Genomic DNA, 7,500 nt, shown 5'->3' on the forward strand with positions numbered 1-7,500 from the left:
TACAATGTAACTGATTTTTTCCCTGAACGTGAATTGTTTATTGAATCAGCAAAGTTTCTGATGTCAAAAATTACAGGGGGAAGTTTGAAAAGCCCTGAAATTGCTAGACTCAAGAAAGTGGTCACAAGAGTGATAAGTGATGTAAATTCTAAAGAAAATGAAAGAGTTCAGTTGCAGTCTTAACTCTGTAAAGAGATGTGATGGCTGGATCTTCCTCTGTATATTTTTAATTATCCATGAGCAGTTTTAAGATTTCTTCTTTAAACGTAAATGGGGCAAGAGATGTTAAAAAAAGAGCCATGGTGTATGAGTTAATTAGAGGAAAGGGAAGTGACATCATTTTTCTACAAGAAACGCATAGTAATTTGGAAAATGAAGTTATGTGGCAACAGGAGTGGGGGGGGACAGTGGTGTGTAGTCATAAAAACTCAAAAAGTGGGGGTGTGGTTATCTTGTTCTCAAAAGGGTTTTGCCGTTGTCATATGAGGTTGAAGAGGTAGTTGAGGGAGGTTATTAAAAGTTAGAGCAAGGTATGAAAACATCACTATGTGTCTGATAAATGTATATGCCCCAGTGGTGACAGTTGAGAGGGTATGTTTTTAGAGACATTATCAAATACCATTGAGAAATGTAACAAAGAAGATTATTTGTTTATTGCTGGGGATTTTAACTGCACAGTTAGTGATTTAGATAGAAATCACCAAGAACCTCATATAGCCTCAAGGATGTTTTTAAAACGCCTCATTGTAACAAATGAATTGTGTGATATTTGGCGGAGTCAACATGGAGGAACAAGGCAGTACACCTGGGCGCATGTGAGAGAGAACATCATCTCTATGGCCAGGTTAGATAGGTTTTATGTTTTTGAGCATCAATCTCAAGTTTGTAAATCAAGTGTGATAACTCCAGTGGGATTTTCTGATCATTGTTTAATAACAGAGGTGGTGTTCATTAACGATGTAAAACCCAAAAGCGCATACTGGCATTTTAATATAACTTTATTGAGTGATGCTCACTTCAGGAACTGTTTCAGTTTCTTTTGGGAGAGGTGGAGGTCTCAAAAGGCCAGTTTTGTATCCATTCAACAGTGGTGGGATATAGGGAAAATCCAGATTCAGCAATTTTGTAATCAATACACGAGGAATGTCACCAAGGATATCACCAGATCAATGAAAGCCCTAGAGATTGAAATAGTGGAACTCATGACGTTGGTTGAGACCACAGGAGATCGAGGCCATACTCAGGCCCTCAAGAGGAGAAAAACTGCATTGGCAGACCTGCTGGGTATCAGAGCACAGGGGGCACTAGTGAGAAGTAAATTTCAGGGAATATCTGAAATGGATGCCTCATCCAAATTTTTCTTTGGTTTAGAGAAAAAGAATGGACAAAGAAAAATTATTCATTGTCTCAAATCATCTGTTGGACAAGAGCTCACTAGCCCTAGTGAAATTAGAAAGAGGGCAGTAGAGTTCTATGCTGAGCTCTACAAGTGTGAGTACAAAGAGGACAAAACAGTGACACAGCAGTTCTTTGATGGGCTCCCAAAGGTGGCTGCAGAAGCTCAGGTTGAGCTTGAGCAACCATTGTCTTTGCAGGATTTATACACTGCATTAAAATGCATGGAAAATGGAAGGGCACCAGGCATTGATGGGCTTCCCGTTGACTTTTTTAAGTCTTTTTGGGCTATGTTGGGTGAGGATTGGTTAGAAGTAGCTAATGATAGTTTAACCGGAGGGTTACTACCAATAAGCTGCAGAAGGGCTGTCCTCACCCTACTGCCCAAAAAGGGTGACCCGAGGGAGGTGAAGAACTGGAGGCCGGTGGCTTTATTGTGCACTGATTATAAGATATTGTCAAAAGCTTTGTCCAACAGGCTGAGGGAGGTGATGGGGCAAATCATACATACGGATCAGTCCTACTGTGTTCCTGGCAGGCAGATAGGGGATAACATTTCTCTGATTCGTGATTTTTTGGACGTCTCTAGGGCTATTGGGTTGGATGCTGGTCTAATTTCAATTGATCAGGAAAAGGCATTTGACCGAGTTGAACATCAATATTTATGGCAAACGTTTGAGGCGTTTGGGTTCAGCTCTGGTTTTATTGCCATGATAAAGGTGATATATGGTGACATTGAAAGTGTATTGAAAGTTAACGGTGGTTTGAGTGCTCCTTTTAAAGTGTGTAGAGGTATTAGGCAGGGATGTTCTATGTCAGGGATGTTATATGCCATTGCTATAGAGCCACTACTAAATAGCATTAGAAGGCGCATTGCAGGGGTGTGCCTTTCAGAGGATATTCCTCCTATTCGTCTCTCAGCCTATGCTGATGATGTAGTTGTGTAGTGAAAAATCAAGCGGAGGTGGATAGCTTGAGTCTAATGGTTGATGGTTTTAGGGAATATCCTCTGCAAAGGTAAATTGGGAAAAGAGTTGTGCGTTACAGATTGGAGAATGGTCTGGAGGGATCATGGCTTTGCCAGGGGGCTAGAATGGTGTAAGGGAGGTTTTAAGTATCTTGGAGTATACCTAGGAGATGAGGGGACTATGGAAAAAAATTGGAGTGGGGTGGTTGAAATGGTGGAAGGGAGGATGAGGAGATGGCGTTGGTTATTATCTCGTATGTCATATAGGGGCGCACTATTATAGTTAATAATGTGATTGCATCTGCACTGTGGCATCGGTTGTCAGTTTTAGAACCACCATCTGGCCTTCTGGCTAAGATACAGGCAATTATTGTGGATTTCTTTTGGGATAAATATCACTGGGTTCCACAAAGTGTTTTGTATTTGTCAAAAGAAGAGGGGGGACAAGGTCTTGTACATCTTGCTAGTAGGGCTGCTGCTTTCCGATTTCAGTTTATTCAAAGGTTGCTTTATGGACCGGAAAATGTGGTGTGAAGAGGGGTGGCAGGTCTTATATTATAACGGGTTGGAGGATTAGGTTTAAAGAAGGCTTTATTTCTGGTTGATAGTAGCCAGATTTCTAGGGAGGGAGTACCTCCGTTTTACAGAGGACTTCTCAGAGTGTGGAGCATAATGAAGGTGTCTAGACAAACTTCAGCGGAGTCAGTGCATTGGCTGTTGGAGGAACCTCTGGTGTATGGGGCAAGACTGGATTGTACAACTGCAGCTGTTCCACATTTCTCCAAGATTCTGGTGAAGGGGAAAATCATCACCTTAAGACAGTTAATGGCCATGGCTGGGCCCGCATTAATGGGTGGAAGACGGGTGGCAGAACATTTGGGGATGAGGTCGGAAAGGATTGTCGGACAAATGCTGGGGAGCTGTAGGAAGGCTCTGTCAGCGGAAGAATGGGGTATGCTTAGTAGCCACAAGAAGAAGGTACAAGATGAAGACGTCTCATTTCCAAGACTAGGGATTACACCAAATATCCCAGAGTCAGAAAGAAAGGCGTTATTGCTGGATTTGAGAGGGTTGGAGGAGGTGAATGGGAAGGACTTGTATAGGGGGTGTGTCAAGGTGTTGAATAAAGATAAATTGAAAAATAGAAAAGACACTCCATGGAGGGTAAAATTGGGCATTGATGATAGGTTAAAGCCAGCATGGAGGGCACTGTACAAACCACCGTTACAAAAGGGTACTGGTGATATGCAATGGAGGGTTTTACATGGCATCATTGCAGTTAATGCTTTTGTATCTGTTATTAATTCAGATGTTAGAGATGGATGTCCTTTTTGTAATATAAGAGAAACCATTTTTCACTGTTTTATGGAGTGTGAGAGGATAAAACCTCTATTGGAAATGCTGGAATCTTTGTTTAAAAACTTCTTAAGGATGATGCAAAATACTGTTCCCATGAAGGAACAGCACTCAGCGGATTTCAGAGCGCCACCTATAGTTTTTGATAAAACTCATAATTTCATGAAACTTTCATTAAAATACACATTCAAGGTAGTGAATTAAAGCTACACTCATTGTGAATCTATCCACCAAGTCAGATTTGTAAAATGCTTTTCGGTGAAAGCATGAGAAGCTATTATCTGATAGCATGTACCCCCAAAATACTGCAACGTCACCTAACAGACAGATTTTGCGGTAGACGGCACTACCCAAAACGCATAAATAAAATATAAAACATTCATTACCTTTGACCATCTTCTTTGTTGGCACTCCTTGATGTCCCATAATCAATATTGGGTCTTTTTTCCGATTAAATCGGTCCATATATAGCCTAGATATCGATCTATGAAGACTGTGTGATAAACGGAAAAAAATAGCATTTCATAACGTAACGTCATTTTTAAAATTAAAAAGTCGACGATAAACTTTCACAAAACACTTCGAAATACTTTTGTAATGCAACTTTAGGTATTAGTACACGTTAATAAGCGATAAAATTCATCAGGAGGCGATGTAAATGCTATAGGCGATCGTCTGGAAAAAATGACAGGAAAAAACTCGACCTAAACATCCTGTTTCAGGTCGGAGGGAATCGGTTCCCTTGGGTCGGTTCGACCAAGAATCAAATCCGAATCAAATGAGAAGACTCTATACATCCTGTGGAAGCTGTAGGTACTGCAACCTCGGCCTCATTTAATACGGTTCACCTTTAACAATTCCTGGAAGTGGCGCATGGATATTTATTTCCACTTTCAGTGATCAGATTTTCCTGCGCTTTTCGATGAAACAGACGTTCTGTTATAGTCACAGCCGTGATTTAACCAGTTTTAGAAACGTCTGAGTGTTTTCTATCCACACATACTAATCATATGCATATACTATATTCCTGGCATGAGTAGCAGGGCGCTGAAATGTTGCGCGATTTTTAACAAAAAGCTGCGAAAATTCGCAGCCTCCCTAACAGGTTTTTAAAGCTGTAGGGGAATTTTTCAATCACACTGTTTTTATTTTGGGGTTTCAATATAGTAAACAACAGAAAAGAAAATGTCAAATGTTAAATTTTATTTTGGGACAAGCTAAGATGTCAATTTTTCTTAGTAGAAAACATAAGATAGAAACGGGATATGGGAAGGATGTAAGATGTGTTTTTAAAGGATTAGTGAAAGCAAGAATAAAAGTAGATTTTGAGTTCTTTTCAGCTGTAAAAGATCTCCTATTATTTGAGGAGAAGTGGGCCTACGAAGGAGTGCTTTGTTTTGTAGAGGAGGGGAAATTATTTTTTGCTGATGAAATAAGTTGAATATATATGTTATGTATTTATTTTTGTTTAGGAATTACATTTGTTGTTTCATTTCTGAAAAGGCAGTGTGTCATTTTTTTTATGTTAACACTTGAGTAAAAAATAAAGGTTTTATAAAAACTCAAAACTCTGTCTCTCTCTCTCTCTGTCTCTCTCTCTCTGTCTCTCTCTGTCTCTCTCTGTCTCTCTCTCTCTCTCTCTCTCTGTCTCTCTCTGTCTCTCTGTCTCTCTCTCTCTCTCTCTCTCTCTGTCTCTCTCTCTCTCTCTCTCTCTCTCTCTGTCTCTCTCTCTCTCTCTCTGTGTCTCTCTCGCTCTGTCTCTCTCTGTCTCTCTCTCTCTCTCTGTCTGTGTCTGTGTCTCTCTCTCTCTCTCTCTCTCTCTCTCTCTCTCTCTGTCTCTCTCTGTCTCTCTCTCTGTCTCTCTCTCTCTCTCTGTCTCTCTCTCTCTCTCTCAATTCAATTCAATTCAATTCAAAGGCTTTATTGGGATGGGAAACATGTGTTAACATTGCCAAAGCAAGTGAGGTAGACAACATACAAAGTGAATATATAAAGTGAAAAACAACAAAAATTAACAGTAAACATTACACATACAGAAGTTTCAAAACAGTAAAGACATTACAAATGTCATATTATATATATATATATATACAGTGTTTTAACAATGTACAAATGGTTAAAGGACACAAGATAAAATAAATAAGCATAAATATGGGTGTATTTACAATGGTGTTTGTTCTTCACTGGTTGCCCTTTTCTCGTGGCAACAGGTCACAAATCTTGCTGCTGTGATGGCACACTGTGGAATTTCACCCAGTAGATATGGGAGTTTTTCAAAATTGGATTTGTTTTCGAATTCTTTGTGGATCTGTGTAATCTGAGGGAAATATGTCTCTCTAATATGGTCATACGTTGGGCAGGAGGTTAGGAAGTGTAGCTCAGTTTCCACCTCATTTTGTGGGCAGTGAGCACATAGCCTGTCTTCTCTTGAGAGCCATGTCTGCCTACGGCGGCCTTTCTCAATAGCAAGGCTATGCTCACTGAGTCTGTACATAGTCAAGGCTTTCCTTAATTTTGGGTCAGTCACAGTGGTCAGGTATTCTGCCGCTGTGTACTCTCTGTGTAGGGCCAAATAGCATTCTAGTTTGCTCTGTTTTTTTGTTAATTCTTTCCAATGTGTTAAGTAGTTATCTTTTTGTTTTCTCATGATTTGGTTGGGTCTAATTGTGCTGCTGTCCTGGGGCTCTGTAGTGTGTGTTTGTGTTTGTGAACAGAGCCCCAGGACCAGCTTGCTTAGGGACTCTTCTCCAGGTTCATCTCTCTGTAGGTGATGGCTTTGTTATGGAAGGTTTGTGAATCGCTTCCTTTTAGGTGGTTGTAGAATTTAACAGCTCTTTTCTGGATTTTGATAATTAGTGGGTATCGGCCTAATTCTGCTCTGCATGCATTATTTGGTGTTCTACGTTGTACACGGAGGATATTTTTGCAGAATTCTGCGTGCAGAGTCTCAATTTGGTGTTTGTCCCATTTTGTGAAGTCTTGGTTGGTGAGCGGACCCCAGACCTCACAACCATAAAGGGCAATGGGCTCTATGACTGATTCAAGTATTTTTAGCCAAATCCTAATTGGTATGTTGAAATTTATGTTTCTTTTGATGGCATAGAATGCCCTTCTTGCCTTGTCTCTCAGATCGTTCACAGCTTTGTGGAAGTTACCTGTGGTGCTGATGTTTAGGCCAAGGTATGTATAGTTTTTGTGTGCTCTAGGGCAACAGTGTCTAGATGGAATTTGTATTTGTGGTCCTGGTGACTGGACCTTTTTGGAACACCATTATTTTGGTCTTACTGAGATTTACTGTCAGGGCCCAGGTCTGACAGAATCTGTGCATAAGATCTAGGTGCTGCTGTAGGCCCTCCTTGGTTGGTGACAGAAGCACCAGATCATCAGCAAACAGCAGACATTTGACTTCGGATTCTAGCAGGGGAGGCCGGGTGCTGCAGACTCTTCTAGTGCCCGCGCCAATTCGTTGATATATATGTTGAAGAGGGTGGGGCTTAAGCTGCATCCCTGTCTAACCCCACGCCCTGTGTGAAGAAATGTGTGTGTTTTTTGCCAATTTTAACCGCACACTTGTTGTTTGTGTACATGGATTTTATAATGTTGTATGTTTTACCCCCAACACCACTTTCCATCAGTTTGTATAGCAGACCCTCATGCCAGATTGAGTCGAAGGCTTTTTGAAATCAACAAAGCATGAGAAGACTTTGCCTTTGTTTTGGTTTGTTTGGTTGTCAATTAGGGTGTGCAGGGTGAATACATGGTCTGTTGTACGGTAATTTGGT

Source organism: Oncorhynchus tshawytscha, linkage group LG33 (genome assembly GCF_018296145.1).
Source record: "Oncorhynchus tshawytscha isolate Ot180627B linkage group LG33, Otsh_v2.0, whole genome shotgun sequence".
NCBI lineage: Eukaryota > Metazoa > Chordata > Actinopteri > Salmoniformes > Salmonidae > Oncorhynchus > Oncorhynchus tshawytscha.